This window comes from Erpetoichthys calabaricus, chromosome 1 (assembly GCF_900747795.2).
Source record: "Erpetoichthys calabaricus chromosome 1, fErpCal1.3, whole genome shotgun sequence".
NCBI classification, from domain to species: domain Eukaryota; kingdom Metazoa; phylum Chordata; class Cladistia; order Polypteriformes; family Polypteridae; genus Erpetoichthys; species Erpetoichthys calabaricus.
In genome coordinates, this window is record NC_041394.2 from 114,171,884 (window position 1) to 114,189,426 (window position 17,543).

The following is a 17,543-nucleotide window of genomic DNA, read 5'->3' on the forward strand; positions in this document are numbered from 1 at the left end:
TAATATTCGCATTATAGATTTTAGCCATTGGTGAAAGAAATCCAGTTATAAATACAGTTTGATCCCATTTTAATAACCTAATAAAATAGAAAAACTCGATCCTTTCGTTTCCTAACCCACTTAACCCAAATTCAGGCTCACATGGGACTGAAGCTTTTCCCAGTAGCATGAAATGCCAGGCAGAAGCCCATGTGGATGGAACCCCAGTCCACCCCAGAGCATATTCAATTTAGAGCCAACAGCTAACTTAAAAAACAGGTTAACTGCGGGAAGTCCATACTATTGAGGCATGGCCGGGTAGAACATGCAAACTCCATGCAGACAGTGACATGGATGGTGCTAAGTGTCAGAAGCACTATCCATTGTGCTACTTGTGAAAAATCCAAGGTTATAAATAGTTTAAATAAGTGTTTTTCATCTTTTCAGAAAAAAGTCTACTTTCAATCAAACAAAACTCCAGTTTTTTGTAAAATGTATCAATTTATTATTGAGCCCACTTATTTCAGTTCAAGTTTACAAGATTGAATTACAGTTTTAAGGTGTTGCTCAAATGTGGACAGAGTAACAGTTTGTGTATGCATTTATTTTTTACTCTCAATAAATAAGCTATTTGTTGCTGAGAAGTACTGAAATGTTTATAAATCTGTCACATCAATAATTAGTTTGTAAGATGACTGACTCATATGGTCTTGACCCAGTAGCTGCAAGCTGAAGTGCAGTTAACCCAATAATACCAAAACGAATAAAATGGTACTGAATGAGTAGCTGAGGGCATCTCAGCCCTAGGGATCTGAGTTCAACTATATTAAAACACTGTCCTACAGGAAGCAACCTCTGAAGAGGGTTCAGGCATTTATGGTGACACAGTGTTTTTCATTGTCTAAGCAATATGCACAAGCAATTAAAAAGGCAAATAAAATGTTAGGTTATTTCATAAACGCTGTTGAATTAAAGCAGGGGACGTTATGCTCAGATTTTATAACACACTACTGAGTCCGTATCTGTGTTTTGTACAGTTCCAGCCAATATGCTACAAAAAACATAATAAGCACTTGGAGCTCTGCGGAGTAGAACAATCAGGTGCATCTCTGAACTTGAGGACATGTCCTACTTTGACAGGCTCAGAATAAACCTGTTCAGTCTCAAGCACAGGAGACTGCATCCATCTGTCCATCCATTTTCCAACCCGCTGAATCCGAACACAGGGTCACGGGGGTCTGCTGGAGCCAATCCCAGCCAACACAGGGCGCAAGACAGGAACCAATCCCGGGCAGGGCACCAACCCACCGCAGAGACTGCATCCAGGACTTCACAATCTTCATAGACACTAACAAAGTAGATCCAACAGAACTCTTACAACTGAATGGTGGATCATGTAGTTGAGGACATCTGTGGAAATTAAGGGAAGCTGCATTTGGGACTGAAGCCGGGAAGCACCTTCTTTACATAAGACTTGTGGGCATCTGGAACAAACTACCAAATGACGTACACATGCAGTGCCGGCTCTGGCTTCTTTGCTGTTCTAGGCGGAAGTGAAAATGTTGCACCCAAACCACAGAGCTTTGAAGGCAATTGTTGTACATCTTGCTGCAGATTGAAGAATGCCTCTCTTTGGGGTTTGCACAAGTCAGATTCAGATTCCTTTTTATTGTCACTGCACTTAGTACAACGAAATTGCAGCTATCCTAAAGGTGCATTCACATATAATACAATAGATAATTAAATATTGCACTTGACTATAAAGAACATGTACTTGCAGTGAAGAGTGACTGTTATACAGGGTGAGTCAACATTATGTTAACACTAATGGTACTGCTATGTATAGACTTAATATACATTTTTGTGGACAATTTATGTGCCACATATGGTACATTTGTTGGACATGATGGCAAACAGGTTGAGACATTCCAGTAAATCATGTTACACATATGAAGTATATTTTGTGAATGAATTGCTTCCGCCATTCAAATGTTAACATTATTTTGACTCACTCTGCACAGTTTTGGTCATTGTCAATCACTGTAAGCGTTTAGTAGTATTCTGTTCTCATATGGCACACACAGATGTCGGACTGAAGAGCTAAGGGAGTCCCAATTGAATTTTCACACCAGTCATCCGTGAATGTCAATTCGAAGAGGGGGTTCCCATTGGAGAAGTGAGGGGTCCTCTTGAAATTTCAGGCAGGTGGAACATGCATCTAAGATCAAAAAGCAGAGGGGGGTGATTGGGGGGCAAAAATCACCCAAAACACCCCCCCCCCCCAATAAAAAGCTTTACTGCCGTAGAGGACCACCGAGGAGACGTTATTGAAGCAGAAACCTTGACAACCTTTAAGAAGTTTCTGGAAGGGGACAGCTTATCCATTAGCTAAACAAACGAGCCTGATGGATTAAATGGTCTCCTCTCGTTTGTCCGATGTCTTGTGTACCTTGCCAATCGTTTTCTGTGTCAAGCTGGCACGTTCTTTCTCCGCTTTCCTAGGCTGTTAAGTTAAACAGTGAGGTTGTGTGGCCAGGCTTGCGCTGACATTCGGTCCAATGTTGCTGCCGGCTTTGAATACAGCAAGGATTGGGCTACAGCAATGAGGTCTGAAAAATGGATGGTTGGAATAGCTGAATGGAAGAACCTCCTTATATTCTTTAAAGAAAAAAAAATCAATGTAAATTTAAAAAAAATGCCAGCGGGTGTCAATGGAGATAAAAGCAGCTCCGCGGAAGAGAATAATTCAGACACTTCGGCAAAGCAATTAAATACAAAGCAAGACGCTCGCTCACAATGCTACATTGAATACGAGCTGCCTTTAATGAGAATAAAGTACAGGCAAGTGGCAGTAGACCGCCGGAATCCCTGGAATAAACGACCGCACGTCTCGTTTTTCTTTCTCTTTGAGCGCCGGCATCCCCACGCGCGCTCTCGTCGCGCTGCTGACATTTGAGAGGCTGAAGCAGCTGGACTCGTAAAATATTGATGTTCTGCTCATATGGGCAAAAGGAGGGATCTAATTTAATTTTCAATAAGAAGAAAACGAAAACCCACCAATAGGATGAAAAGCTAAACGAAGCCAATCTGCGCGCTCCCGGCATGCTTTGTTAGCAAGGGGAGCCGCGGAGATCAGGGGAGTAGCGCCGCGTTTCACTGAGCAGGGCGGGTAGGGAGGAGCGCTGCTTATTCCCAGGTAAGAAATTACGGTTCTTAATAACACGGCCATGGACACCTTTGAAACGCATATATAGTAGAAGATGTGGAACGTTGATTTGGGATCTTTCTCTTTATTTTCTTAGTTTGTATTAGCGCATCGTCTTGTTTTTTAGTCTTGCCTTTACCGTTTGTGCGAGGTGGCAAGCAGTTGTGTGAAATGTGCAAGAATGCGCTTTCGAGCTTCTCACAGTTTCACAAGTAGAATATGCATCAGGCTTTGAAGGATGCATTACATGTGATGCAGTTTCATCCTTTCATGTAGGCGGCTGCAACATGCAAGCCGAAGAGCGCATCTCGGGCATCAACTGTCTCATAAACTATGCTACTGATTACTGGTTGTCACCAATTCAACAGATGCGTTTTTTTTGTGTGTCGTCGCTACTGGACCTGCTGTGCTCTTGTCAACTTGAGCGGTGTGACAATAGCGAAAACAAACGCGTCCTCAGTGAGGCACTTGTTGAAATTGGAGAAGGATTTCACTCATCTTTGCTTTTTGTCCTACAGCGGGGTTAAGAGGGCTGGGCGGGGTTGTTAAATATTAAAAGTCTCCGATGACGTGCGTGTACACTTGCCTGCCAGTTGTATTTTGTTTCATTCAATCAATTATGTCACTTTCTGAGACTCGATCGAAAGCTAATTACAAATCGATAAAAAAAAAAAAGAAAAGTCCATACAAACTCACTCGTGGAGGCTGATATTTGTTCTTCATTGATGTAATGTATTATGCAAGGGTGTACGTTGTAGAATTTATTTTAATTCCGTATGTGATCTTATTGTTAGCATTATATAAAATTCACGCAGATTATCTTAAGGTGCACACAACCAGACCTGCATTGCTTGTGGATTCATTATGCTTTTTATTATTGCTTGTTGGAATAATTACTTGCACAAGGCTCTGGCAGCAGGTTGGAATAGTGCATAGAGCTGCTGCCTCAAAGCTCCAACCTAATGGGTTTGAATCCCAGCCAGCATACTGCCTGTGTTGAGTTGATGTCTTCTCCATGTGTATCCATATTTTTCCTGTTTTTCATAAAAAAAAAGTGTGTGCTATGTGTTTTGGCACCTGTATCTAATTAAGAATACCTGGTAATGGACTGGCATTCCGCCCGTCCAAATGTGATTTCTTTGTAGCATTCTGTGCCATTGGACAAGGCAGTGACTCACCTGTGCTGGGCGTTTGTCTTGCAAACTGCAAGCAGTAAGTAACAACCTCAATTTAATGAAGAATTAAGATGAATCCAAACAACAAACAAACAAATCCAAATTGTTGAATTGTCCGTTCTTGCAGAAAATTACCTTTAAAGTTCACTGAGCAGTAAGTATTTATTTGATGGTGAAAATACTATTTAACATTAAATAAACAATTATTAAATTAAAAATATCAAAGTCTGGAGTTTTTCAAAAACCTATTGACATTTTGCATGATGGCTAGTACAGCCAGGGTTTGGTTACCAAACCTCTCCCAGTGGTACCCCAGCCAATCCATGTATTTGTTAAATTCCACCAACAGCATGCCTGACTCAGATGTTTTCCTGGGGTGCAATTTAAGAAATTCATTGTGTCAATCAAACAGTAGACACAAATACTGTTGCCTCAGGAATGGCCTGTGAAGCTGCTAATACACTTTGACAGAAATGATATCTTCGTTTTGTATCAACAATGTTATAGCAAGCAAGTAACAACACATGAAACTGAATTTTGAAGATGTAGATAGATAGATACTTTTTGTTCATGCTGCCATAAATAAATGTGAAGAAACTGGGCAACCTAAAGAACGCAAAGCAGAAGGTCCAAAATTTTGTTTACATCTGATGAACAGTACGCTCAGCACTGAACAAAGTCATCTGGCACCAAAGTGCTCACTTTGACAATGCAAAAACATTTTAAAACAAACGGTCTTGTAGGTCACGTTGCAGCTAATAAGCCATTCAAAAGTTAATAAGCAGAAGAGATTGCAGTATGTAAAGGACCATAAGCATGAAATGACCAATGTGGGTGCGAAGTCTTATAAGGTGATGAGTCCAAATTTGATTTTTTTTTTCCCACAAAGACACAGCTAACAGCTAATGAGAAGTAAACTGATGCTTCTCTACAGAGCTTTGTTAAGAACAGTGGTGGCTCTATCATGATCTCGGGGCCCATTTCAGGCAGTGGTCTCAAACTCCAGACCTGGATGGCTGCAGTGGCTGCAAGTGTTCATCCTAACCTTTTTCTTAATTAGTGACCTGTTTTTGCTGCTAATTAACATCTTTTGAAAAAATTTTAATTGACTTGCTCTTGAACACACCGATCCCGCAATTGTTTCTTTTTCTTTAATTAGCTGTCAAATAATAATGAGACATAAAATGAGCCAAAACAGGACCAGCAAACTGTGACCATCATACAATATCTGAAAATAAAGAAAGATGAAGGTCTCAAGAATGCTGATCTGTTCAGGTCCTCAAAACATTTTAACAGTGCTCTTAGAAAAGAGAAAATTTTGGAAATGTATGCCATTGCACAATGAGAGCACCAACAAGCCATGGAATTAAAAAAGTGGGTTTAATTAACAAGAATTGGCTCCTAATTAAGCAACTGGTTGGAGGTTTTCTGTTGGTTCACCCACTATATGTTTCATTTCTGTTTGGGTGCTATTTAAGGAAAGAAATGAAGCAATTTAGAGCAACAAATTCTAAAAAATGAGTCACTTAAAATGAAAGGAAAAGGAGTTAACTAGCTGCAAAAACTGGTCATCAATTAAGAAAAGGGTTAGAATAAAAACCTGCAGTCACTGTGGTCCTCCAGGAACGGAATTTGAGACCACTGTGCAAAACTGATGGAATGATGACTGCTGTGGAGTATAAACAGATTTGGATTCATCATCTTCAGGAAAATGGCTTATTAACAAAAAACATATCATCCACCAGGGTAACAACCCCAAGCAGAATGCAAGTGTCATTAATAGGAACTGGGAATGGACATCTGCAGATGGAACTCTTAACATTATTATTGGATTGGTCACCCCAGAGCTGTGATCTCAACATAACTGAAGCTGGGTACAGTCACATAGGGAGGCAAAGTTTAGTGATGAGTTACCTCAAATCCTATAAGTCGTTTGGGAGAATTAACCAGAGGACTACTTGAAAAAAATTACACAGCAATGTACCAAAGCGAATTGCTTCAGTTTTGTATTATAAGGGAGGCCTTACCAAATTTTTAAAAACACAGGACATTCTTGTTACTTTTTATTGTATCAATATTTATTTATGTTATATTCCAATGTTATGTGACATTTTCACAAGCAAGTAAATTCTTAAGTGCCTAAATAGATTTAAAAATTATTTTCTTGTGAAGCTGACTTACCATAGCATACTATATTATACAATTTCCCCCCCAAATGTCATATCTACATAATCAATTATATATATATATATTGCAAATGTGCAAGGACAGCATGTTGGTGCAGCAGTTATCCCTGCTGCCTGGGTTGGATTCTCTCAGACTCCTGTTGTTTGTGTGTAGTTTGCACATTATTCCCGTGGTCTCCTTTCACATCCCACAAAGATGACCAGATTTTACTGGTCATCGTACTTTTATGTATTTAGTATAATAGACTTTTCTGTATGAGTGATGCAATTCATCAATTTATTCTCATTTTAATGTTCTTATTTTAATAATATAACTATAAAAAAGACCATGATTACAAAAAAAGACAAAAACTTTCTTAGTAGGTATTGTAGCCTAGTGTAGTGGATTTCAGATATTTGTTTTCAACCATTTCTCAAAGCAGAGGTCAAATCCTGCTTTTAGTCAAACTCCTGTTATGAATAAGCATTCTAGTATTTCCCAGTTTCTACTTTTGTTTCACTAGTCCAGTATTATCCAAAAATGTTTTTCTCTCGGTTTGGTTCTTGTCTTGTGACTGGTGTTGCTGGGATCGGCTTCAAACCTCTCAACTGGACAATGCCGGTACAGAAAATGATTAAATGCATTTTTTTTGTATATAGAAGGGACTTAATTGTCATTTGTATTTAATGAGTTCATGTACTCCTAAAGCATACACTCTTTTTATGTTGTTTTTTATTTTTTCTTCTTGTGTTTTGCTAATAACTTTATAGCTTATCAAGCTGATCAAGCTTCCAGCCAATGTTGAATGTTTATGGTAAGAAAAAAGTGATGCAGGCCATTGGGCTGCCATTTTGGCTCCTTCATACCTCAGTACCAAAGATGCACCACTGGTGACTTAATGGGAACAACTTTGTTGCTTTTATATCTTTTATATTTTAAAAATAAAATGAGCAAAAAAGTAATACTATGACATAATGGTTTTCAAGTGTGGTATTTTTCAAATTTAAGTTATTACTTCACAAAACATGCTATATATGCATTTGCCATGCAAAAATATGTTCTAAAGTGAACCACTTTCTATAAATTTTAAAATATATCATGCCCACTCGAACACTTTACAATGGAGGGTTATGGGGCACGGAGGAAAAGCATAAAAACTTACCAAATATGTCAATTTTTCAAGCCAAGACCGCTGTCAAGTATTTGTCTGTGCTTTCCATGTTTCTGATCCAGGTCTGTGACAACAAAATGGATCTGGGAATAATCATTTTATTGCATATTCCTGGTACTCTTTTTTTTTTTCTTGTGGTAAGGATACATTTTTTTATCCGCTTATGCAAATTCTTACGAAAAAACAGAAGTAAATTGTAAAACAAATCCAGCCACATGGCATGAAAAGTATACCACAGTTTCGTGTGTCGTGAAGAAACCACGTACCGGGGGAATGAAAGGCTGTTGTGCAGGGACACTAAATGCGGACCTGTTTTTGTTTGTTCTTTATTTTGCCTTATACAATTTCTTGTATTAGGAATATGTTAGTTTTCGCAGAGCGCAGGGTCAGCCATTGTACAGCACCCCTGGAGCAATTGCAGGTTAAGGGTCTTGCTCAAGGGCCCAGCAGAGTAGGATCTCTTTTGGCAGTGACAGGGATTTGAACCAGCAACCTTCTGGATACCAGCACAGATCCTTAGCCTCAGAGCCACCACTCCGCCCTGTTATTCTTCTTTTAAAATGGCTGAATCTTATGATATTTGTTTTCTTTTTTTTGTTTTAATTAAGCAAGAAGCTTCTTAAAGAAAGGAGAGAGTCACTGATTATGAAATTCCTTTGAACAAAAACGGAGCCACATACAGTAGGTACTTCAAAGATTATGTCTGGACTCATTGGGCACAGTGACAAAGGAGTTGTGCAGTAACTCAAAGTTCAATGCTAACCACTTATTTTCTGTATTCTTGGGCCATTAGAGTTATAGTAGTCCTATTCACATAAGCATTCACTCACTCTAAAAGGTGTTAACTCTTTCCATGATGGACTCTAGAGTAAACGTTGCTTTATTTAATCATAAAATGTATTAGCTTGGAAGTGTAATTGTGTCATAGTGATTATTACTGCCATTTCACACCACTTGGGAGACTGATGATCTCCTTTCTGGGATGAAGCTTGCATGGCATATGCATATCCATCCTGAGTTGGTGTGTATTTCATGGCTTTGTTAGGGATATGTTTTATGTTCCTGGATGATTCCTGCCTTGTATCCATTTCTTTTAGGATAGTCTCTAGCTTTCTGTAACCTTGAACACAAAAAAATATGATTGAAATTTAATAACAGTAAGTGTGATATTTCTCTGTGGTATGCAATGTAGCCAAAGAGCCAGGTCAAAGAAGATGGAGTGGCAGCTTTTGGGCTCAATGCTTATGTCTTAGAAACCAGGGTAGTCTCTTAAACCAAAAGTGAGAAATCCTTAAGGAGAAAGTTTGTGAACCACTTTTGAAGTCAGGAGTGCTCAGGGAACTTCCCTGGCAAAGTGTCCTTAAAGTAAGCCTCCCTATACCAACTTAATGGACCAGGTTACTTGTTCATCACATTATATAGATAGATAGATACTTTATTAATCCCAAGGGGAAATTCACATACTCCAGCAGCAGTATATTGATAAAAAACAATATTAAATTAAAGAGTGATAAAAATGCAGGTATAACAGACAATAACTTTGTATAATGTTAGCATTTACCCCCCCCCGAGTGGAATTGAAGAGTCGCATAGTGTGGGGGTGGAACGATCTCCTCAGTCTGCCAGTGGAGCAGGACAGCAACAGCAGTCTGTCGCTAAAGCTGCTCCTCTGTCTGGAGATGACACTGTTTAGTGGATGCAGTGGATTCTCCATAATTGATAGGCGCCTGCTCAGCGCCCGTCGCTCTGCCACGGATGTCAAACTGTCTAGCTTCGTGCCTAAAATAGAGCCTGCCTTCCTCACCAGTTTGTCCAGGCGTGAGGCATCCCTCTTCTTTATGCTGCCTCCCCAGCACATCACCGCGTAGAAGAGGGCGCTTGCCACAACCATCTGATAGAGCAGATTATTACAGATGTTGAAGGATGCCAGCCTTCTAAGGAAATATAGTCGGCTCTGTCCTCTCTTGCACAGAGCATCAGTATTGGCAGTCCAGTCCAGTTTATCATCCAGCTGCATTCCCAGGTATTTCTAGGTCTGCACCCTCTGCACACAGTCACCTCTGATGATCACGGGGTCCATGAGGGGCCTGGGCCTCCTAATATCCACCACCAGCTCCATGGTTTTGCTGGTGTTCAGTTGTAGGTGGTTTGAGTCGCACCATTTAACAAAGTCCTTGATTTGGTTCCTATACTCCTCCTCCTGCCCACTCCTGATGCAGCCCACGATAGCAGTGTTGTCAGCGAACTTTTTCACTTGGCAGGACTCTGAGTTATATTGGAAGTCCGATGTATATAGGCTGAACAGGACCGGAGAAAGTACAGTCCCCTGCGGCGCTCCTGTGTTGCTGATCACAGTGTCAGACCTGCAGTTCCCGAGATGCACATACTGAGGTCTGTTTGTAAGATAGTTCACGATCCATGCCAACAGGTATGAATCTACTCCCATCTCCGTAGTAGGTGACAGGTAACCATTTTTAAACTAACGGCGCTGTCTGCTGCCACTTCTCTCCCTCTGGGGTGTTTTTATACCCCCCCCCCATATATTTTTATGTTCAAGGTGTAATTAACTTCTAATAATCAACCAATTACTAGATGGTGACATACCTTGTCAAACAGTGGTCCCATAATTTCATCAGGGCATCTTACCATCCATCTCCTGTCTGAGTCACTTCATTTGTGCTGAAGCTGCAGTTGCTATGAGTCCCTCCTTTACACCAGTCAATTGTAGCTTACAGTCATATACACACTTTCATATTCACTTACCAGATTAGTTTAGATTGATCATTTAACCTAGCCTGATGTGTGTTGGTGGAAATGGGAAGAATATATAGTCTTTACACAGACACTGTGGCTAGAAACGAAGCCTTAAAAATACGAAGCATTAGTGCTTACCACTATGCCAATGTTCACACAACTCATTTAATCACAAAGGATGATATTATGATATCCTCTTGAACTCCTTGTATTTGGACACAATGTCCTGTTTTCCATTCAATAAAGTCTCCATTATTGCACTCTTTCTATCCCCCACTTAGCTATACAGTTTGTGGAAATGTTCTTTCTGAATCTGAAGCTTTATAGGTCCACTCAGTCTTTAAACTAATAATTCTAGTTTAATGCCTTTTTATAGATGATATCATGCCATGATTCTTTCCCTATAATCTTATGTTGTTTTGATGTTTCTTCAATTCATAACTTGACTGACTTAATCAGCATCAGTCAATGAGCTGATGGCGGAGACTACATCTCGGATACTGAGCTTTCAAGACCACCTTCTTAGCCACTGCCTCACTGGTTACCACCTACCATCTGTTCTGCTATTTTGATTTATGCAGGCTGCTACTTGGAAAAGTCCACATCTGCTTTGAAAAATTAGGAAGGGGGGCTCCCAACCTCCAGCTTCTATCCTAATTATGGAACATATAACAGATCCAAAGGGGGATGTGTCAGTAATAGGGTTAAGGGCCTTTATTTAATTGCATGTATACTGAGGTTAGAACCATTTTTCATTTAGATCAGTGGCCTGGGTACTCTTTGCACACAGCAAAGTTAATTGAATTGTTTAGATTCCAGGAGTGATTGGGCTTAGGGAGTACAGTGGCAACTTGCAGTCTATTTTTTTTTGTTTCATTGCAGTTCCTCAGTCAATAAGCCAAAGTTCCTGCCAGTAAAATGTTAGAAATTGGTCCCTGGGACAACACGATATTTAGAGAAATAAGGATTAGTGTAATATATTTTTCATTAAAATTATGTTGAAAGCCATCCCCAGAAGCCAATCCACCTGGATATGAAGTAATCTGGATATATTTTTATGTGCACAAAATGATTTCCATTTTAATAGTAAACAGATACAATGGGTACATTAACATGTTACTTGTACTTGAAAAATATGAGATAATTTATGAAACTGTTGTAGGTTTATTACAAGTAGTAGAATGCTATAACTTGTTTTTAAATTTAGCAATGGTTTTGGACAATTAACTCCAGCTCTGATATACATCATATTCCTTGCGCTGTCTCATGTCAGCTATAGTATAACTGAGAACCATGTTTTAGTGTTTTTTAACCTGGTAGTCTGTTGGAAGCAGAAAATACATTCTGCACATTCAGTTTGAAAGAAAATCTTGAATCATACATTCTTGCACAGTGTGAAATCTGCAATTATTCTGATGAAATGTTCTGTAATGAAAGAAAATGGTGATGGTTTGGTATTTGCACATAGGAGTACGTTTTTAAAATAGGTATTAATCATAATTCTCAAACTGTGAAGATCCCCCAAATAAAATCCCAAAATCTGTTGTAAAAATCCCCACATGAGAAAGGGTCCTTTAACTTTTGGCTTGTGGAACAAAATGGACAAATAAAGAATTAAAATGAAATGAAAGTCTTATTACATAAAAATGTTCTGTAGCAAAAGAAGGTCTGAGCAACACAAAAGGCACAAAAGGAGTTGCCTACAAAAATAGGCAATCCAGTGGCAAACAAGTCCTACATACACAGTTTCAAAGCAAGGTTTAAAAAAAAAAACAGAGCAAAAACTCAAAGTGCACCTCGTAACAATAATCAAAAGAGAACTTGACATGGTTGAAAACATATTGTTGAAGACAGTCCCATGATGATGATGGACATATGACCCTGTCTGCTTGGGGGACCACCAACAAAGCCCAGATACATAGAAACACAATAACACAATTAAAAATGCAGAGTAATGCAAATAGTAAACATAAATAGAAATATTAAAATAAACAAAATAATCAAACATGAACACAAAATACATTTAAAAGGAATATCAACATAAGCCAGGGAAGGAATCCAGGCTGAAACATAGCAATAATGATGTCTTTTAACTCTGTAGTTATTAAAATCTATTTATTAAAAGGTGAACAGAGCATGGCTGCTTTGGTTGCAACCTTGTCCTGAATTAGTCAGTCATAATTATAAAGTCATTGTATGCTTTTATTTTATTTTTTTAACTGGTTTTTCTTCCATTTCTTCATTTAGAATACAGATACTGCAACTATTTTTCTCTATCTGCACTCAATTATTGTACAGAATATGAAGATTCTCTAGGTGGTCAAAAGTTTGTGGACACCTGACCTATCATACCTATCCAAGCTTGTTGGAATCCAAATCCAAAATCATTGGCATTAATATGGAGTTAAACCCTGAACATTAGCCTTAGAACATTATCCCTCCTGCATTAAACTCTGAAATAGGCACTGTGTAGTCTTGAAGGTTCCAGATTCCAAGCTGTGCATCGAGGTGAGCCCGATTATATCTAGCCGGAACCTCTCAACCTCGCGCACTAGCTCAGGCTCCTTCCCCTTCAGAGAGGTGACATTCCACGTCCCAAGAGCCAGCTTCTGTAGCCGAGGATCGGACCGCCAAGGTCCCCGCCTTCGGCCACCACCCAACTCATACTGCACCCGACCCCCTTGGCCCCTCCCATAGGTGGTGAGCCCATGGGAAGGGGGACCCACATTCCCTCTTCGGGCTGTGCCCGGCCGAGCCCCAAGTGGTGCAAGCCCGGCCACCAGGCGCTCGCCATCGAGCCCCACCTCCAGGCCTGGTGACCCGCGTCTGGGCAAGGGTAAACGCCGTCCAAATTTTTTATTCATCATAGAAGGTCTTTTGAACCGCACTTTGTCTCATCCCTCACCTAGGACCAGTTTGCCTTGGGTGACCCTACCAGGGGCATAAAGCCCCGGACAACAAAGCTCCTAGGATCATTGGGACATGCAAACCCCTCCACCACGATGAGGTGCGTCTCAGGAGGGGGAAGCAGTGCAGTGTCAACACTGTGTATGGTGGGGATGGTGCGCTGCTGACCTCGACTCGGGACGTTGTGGGTCTGTGGGGGGGAGTACTTCGAAAACCTCCTCAATCCCACTAACATGCCTTCCAATGAGGAAGCAAAGCCTGGGGACTCGGAGGTGGGCTCCCCCATCTCTGGGACTGAGGTCACCGAGGTGGTCAAAAAACTCCTTGGTGGCAGGGCCCCGGGGGTGGATGAGATACGCCCAGAGTTCCTCAAGGCTCTGGATGTTGTAGGGCTGTCTTGGTTGACATGTCTCTGCAACATCGCATGGACATCAGGGACAGTGCCTCTGGATTGGCAGACCGGGGTGGTGGTCCCCCTCTTTAAGAAGGGGGACCGGAGGGTGTGTTCCAACTACAGAGGGATCACACTCCTCAGCCTCCCTTGAAAAGTCTATTTGGGGGTTCTGGAGAGGAGGGTCTGTCGGATAGTCGAACCTCGGATTCAGGAGGAACAGGGTGATTTTCGTCCTGGTTGCGGAACAGTGGACCAGCTCTGCACCCTTAGCAGAGTCCTGGAGGGTGCATGGGAGTTCGCCCAACCAGTCTACATGTGTTTTGTGGACTTGGAAAAGGCGTTCAACCGTGTCCCTCAGGGAATCCTGTGGGGGTGCTCCGGGAGTATGGGGTACTGGACCCCCTGATAAGGGCTGTTCGGTCCCTGTATAACCGGTGTCAGAGCTTGGTCCGCATTGCCGGCAGTAAGTCGAATTCGTTTCCAGTGAGAGTTGGACTCCACCAGGGCTGCCCTTTGTCACCGATTCTGTTCATAACTTTTATGGACAGAATTTCTAGGTGCAGCCAGGGCATTGAGGGGGTCCAGTTTGGTGGACTCAGGATTGGGTCACTGCTTTTTGCAGATGATGTTGTCCTGTTTGCTTCATCAGGCCGTGATCTTCAGCTCTCTCTGGATCGGTTCGCAGCTGAGTGTGAAGTGGCTGGGATGGGAATCAGCACCTCCAAATTCGAGACCATGGTCCTCAGCCGGAAAAGGGTGGAGTGCCCTCTCAGGGTTGGGAGCGAGATCCTGCCTCAAGTGGAGGAGTTCAAGTATCTCGGGGTCTTGTTCACGAGTGAGGGAAGAATGGAGCGGGAGATCGACAGGTGGATCGGTGCGGCGTCCGCAGTGATGCGGGCTCTGCATCTGTCTTTTGTGGTGAAAAAGGAGCTGAGCCGTAAGGCAAAGCTCTCAATTTACCAGTCGATCTATGTTCCAACCCTCACCTATGGTCATGAGCTATGGGTAGTGACCGAAAGAACGAGATCGCGAATACAAGCAGCTGAAATGAGTTTCCTCCGCAGGGTGTCTTGGCTCTCCCTTAATGATAAGGTGAGAAGCTCAGTCATCCGGGAGGGGCTCAGAGTAGAGCCGCTGCTCCTCCGTATCAAGAGGAGTCAGATGAGGTGGCTCGGGCATCTGATTAGGATGCCTCCTGGACGCCTCCCTGGTGAGGTGTTCCGGGCACGTCCAACCGGGAGGAGGCCCCGGGGAAGACTCAGGACACGCTGGAGGGACTATGTCTCACGGCTGGCCTGGGAATGCCTTGGGATTCTCCCGGAAGAGCTAGAAGAAGTGGCTGGAGAGAGGGAAGTCTGGGCATCTCTGCTCAAGCTGTTTCCTCCGCGACCCGACATCGGATAAGCGGAAGAGGATGGATGGATGGATGGTATTGAAGGTAGCGTTCTCCTGTCATCCACCAAACCCTGATTCGTCTAGCATATTGCCAGATAGTGAAGTCTGATTTGTCACTGTAGAGAACATGTTTCCACTGTTCCAGAGTACAATGGCAGTGTGCTTTACCACACTACAGCTGATGCTTGGCATTGTGCATAGTCAGGCTTATGTGTAGCCCATTTCATGAAGCTCCTGTCACACAGTGCTTCTGCTGATGATGCTTCTAATAGGTGGATTGAAATTCTGTTGTAAGTGATATAACAGAGGATATATATATATATATATATATATATATATATATATATATATATATATATATACTGTATATATATATATTGCATGTATGTATGTATGTATATATATTGTATGTATATATTTATATTTAGGGTGGAGTGGTGGCTCTGAGGCTAAGGATCTGTGCTGGTATCCCGAAGGTTGCCAATTCGAATCCCTGTCACTGCCAAAAGAGATCCTGCTGGGCCCTTGAGCAAGACCCTTAACCTGTAATTGTTCCAGGGGCGCTGTACAATGGCTGACCCTGCGCTCCCCCAAGGGTTATGTGAAAACTAACAAATTCCTAATACAAGAAATTGTATAAGGCGAAATAAAGTATCTATATATATATATGTGTATATGTATATGTATATATATATATATATATATATATATATATATATATGTGAATATATGTGTATATATATATTGTGAGGGATGGCCAGCCATATATTCCGGCCCACACCTCCAAACTGCCAGGTGGAGCCCTCCCAGCAGTATGGAGGGTCCCCGAATTCCAGCAGGGCCTCATGAACCATGTAGTTTTTAGTAAACAGCCCTGCTGGATACCATGGGGACCACCAGGAGCCGCTGTCGGGAGGCTTGCGGAATGCTACGTGCCCTATAACCCGGAAGTACGTCCTGATCACATGACCAGAAGGAACGACGTGCTTCTGGGATGAAGAAAAGGACTTTTAATCTGACATGGAAGTGATAACAAGTCACAGACTGCAGGGTTGCAACCACTTCTGGGTCAGGGGATATAAAAGGACCTTGGGAAAGCCCGGACGCTGAGCTAGCTGGGAGGAAGGGTGGCTAAGTGTCTGGGAGAGGAGGATTGGGATTGAGAAGTATAGTAGTATTGTTTATTGTATGAGTAGTGTGGAGTGGAGGGTGCTTAGTGCACGTTATTGTTATAATAAAAATAATAAGTATTGCACTTTTACCTGGTGTTTGGCGTGGTACCTGAGTGTTCAAGGGAGCAATAGCACCCCCTACTGCTACAATCTATACTAATAAAAGGCAAAGGACTCACTGACTGACTGACTGACTGTCTGACTGATCACTAATTCTCCAACTTCCCGTGTAGGTAGAAGGCTGAAATTTGGCAGGCTCATTCCTTACAGCTTACTTAGAAAAGTTAGGCAGGTTTCATTTCGAAATTCTAAGCGTAATGGTCATAACTGGAACTTGTTTGACTGACTCACTCATCACTAATTCTCCAACTTCCCGTGTAGGTAGAAGGCTGAAATTTGGCAGGCTCATTCCTTACAGCTTACTTACAAAAGTTAGGCAGGTTTCATTTCGAAATTCTACGCGTAATGGTCATAACTGGAACTTGTTTGACTGACTCACTCATCACTAATTCTCCAACTTCCCGTGTAGGTAGAAGGCTGAAATTTGGCAGGCTCATTCCTTACAGCTTACTTACAAAAGTTAGGCAGGTTTCATTTCGAAGTTCTACGCATAATGGTCATAACTGGAACCTGTTTTTTGTCCATATACTCTAATGGAGGAGGCGGAGTCACGTATCGCGTCATCACGCCTCCTACGTAATCACGTGAACTAAAAACAAGGAGATTTACAGCACGAGTCAAACGCGGGAACGAAGGTAAATGACGTTAATTTTTGACTGTCTTTTAATACTGTGTAAGCATACATATTAACACATGTGCAATTAAACGTGTGCATTTACGGGGTGATTTCTCAGGCTTAAAAGCTCGCCTTTTATCAAACGCGGGAACAAAGGCAAATCACGTTCTTCACTGTCTTTTAATACTGTGTAACCATACATATTAACACATGTGCAATTAAACGTGTGCATTTACGGGGTGATTTCTCAGGCTTAAAAGCTCGCCTTTTACTAAAAAGGTAAATGCAAAACTATTTTCAATCATTCTATGATCTGCTTCTCACAACTGAAGGCACCGTGGCTGATGTTACGTCACTTGCTGTCCAACCATAAGCGTTACCTGGTAGGTAACCGGACACTCTCTTCACTCCCTTTCGGGAATCGAACCTCTGAGGTTTTCTTTTGTTCTTAATTAAAATTTAAAAGCAATACTTCACCGCTGCTAAGCC

At 41.6% G+C, this 17,543-nt stretch overlaps 1 protein-coding gene across 1 annotated transcript in view; it reads left to right on the forward strand.

The window, feature by feature from the left end:
- Positions 1-2,674: 2,674 nt before the first annotated feature.
- The window catches only part of LOC114654698 (synapsin-3-like), a 749,936-nt gene continuing 735,067 nt past the window's right edge, over positions 2,675-17,543 (forward strand). Inside the window, exon 1 of the mRNA XM_028805409.2 lies at positions 2,675-3,175. The gene's annotated coding sequence lies outside the window, so the exon portion shown is untranslated. The remainder of the gene's footprint in view (positions 3,176-17,543) is intronic.